The 1,065-nt window shown below is 56.4% G+C and overlaps 1 non-coding gene across 1 annotated transcript; it reads left to right on the top strand.

Moving 5' to 3' along the window:
* The first annotated feature begins 946 nt into the window (after positions 1-946).
* Positions 947-1,065, top strand: LOC126312910 (5S ribosomal RNA). Its single transcript, XR_007554820.1, has one exon. It is a non-coding gene; the product is annotated as a 5S ribosomal RNA (ribosomal RNA).

Raw genomic sequence — 1,065 nt, 5'->3', positions numbered from 1 at the left:
TTCCAAAAACTAACTAAATAAATAAATAAACAAAAAACTAAAAAATCAACTGTTCTCGCCCGATCACCGACGATAAGCAACAACGTTAGTATTCGGGTCCATGACCGCCTGGGAACTCTGGCTGTCTTCATTTTTTGCTTCTTTTCGCTACCCCTGCCAGCCCTCTTTTCCAAAGTGTCTCTAGAAATACCAAGAGTATGAAGCGACAGGAACGTTCTGAAATACGCCAGTTCTTATAGTTTTGTAGCAGTGTTCAACTGCAAATTTGTGAACAAAAATTTATCTTTCGCCGATGGAAGAGATGGATGCTTTGTCGAATCGCCTGTCTTGTGTCCGTGTTTTCGCACCTTTCCACGGCACGGCACGGCACGGCACGGCACGGCCGCTGCTCTAGTAGCACCGAACGGCCGCACACGGCGCCTCGGACACGCCGGTCAGGCCGGCGCCAGTCTCGCAGATGTTTCTCGTGCTTGTGCTGTCATATGGACCACGACCCGAGCGGCAGCGAGCGGCAGTCGAGCAAAGTCGGGACAAGTCGGGACGGAAGGGGGAGGGGACAGGCGAGAATGCACCGCGCTAATTACGCAAATATCTGGAATCGCGGCGTGTGTCGGGCAGGTGAGAAAGCTTCCGTCGGTCCAGCAGGACACTGCCACACCCCGCGCAGTCCCCCCGCCGCCCGGCCGCGCGCAAGCCCTGCGCCGGATAACAAGAACAAGGTGCGTCTGCCGCGAGTGTCGGAGGCCGCACGCACCAAACGAATGACAGGCGGTGCAACGAGCAGCTGTGTTGTGCGTCCGACCCACGTGGCGGCGCGCCGCACTGCGCGTCGCTCTCGAGGTGGAAGGACGTGCTTTGCGTCAAATGTGCCACCGAAAAACGGCGATTGCGTGTGTTGGGAGGAGAGGCGAAGCCTTCTTCTGCTGTGCGGCTACAGTATAAGGACGCCAACGGCCATACCATGTTGAATACACCGGTTCTCGTCCGATCACCGAAGTTAAGCAACATCGGGCCCGGTTAGTACTTGGATGGGTGACCGCCTGGGAACACCGGGTGCTGTTGGCT

This window comes from Schistocerca gregaria, unplaced genomic scaffold, assembly GCF_023897955.1.
Source record: "Schistocerca gregaria isolate iqSchGreg1 unplaced genomic scaffold, iqSchGreg1.2 ptg000457l, whole genome shotgun sequence".
Taxonomy (NCBI): domain Eukaryota; kingdom Metazoa; phylum Arthropoda; class Insecta; order Orthoptera; family Acrididae; genus Schistocerca; species Schistocerca gregaria.
Note: the sequence above shows the minus strand (reverse complement) of the source record. Positions and strands in the feature narration are given on the sequence as shown.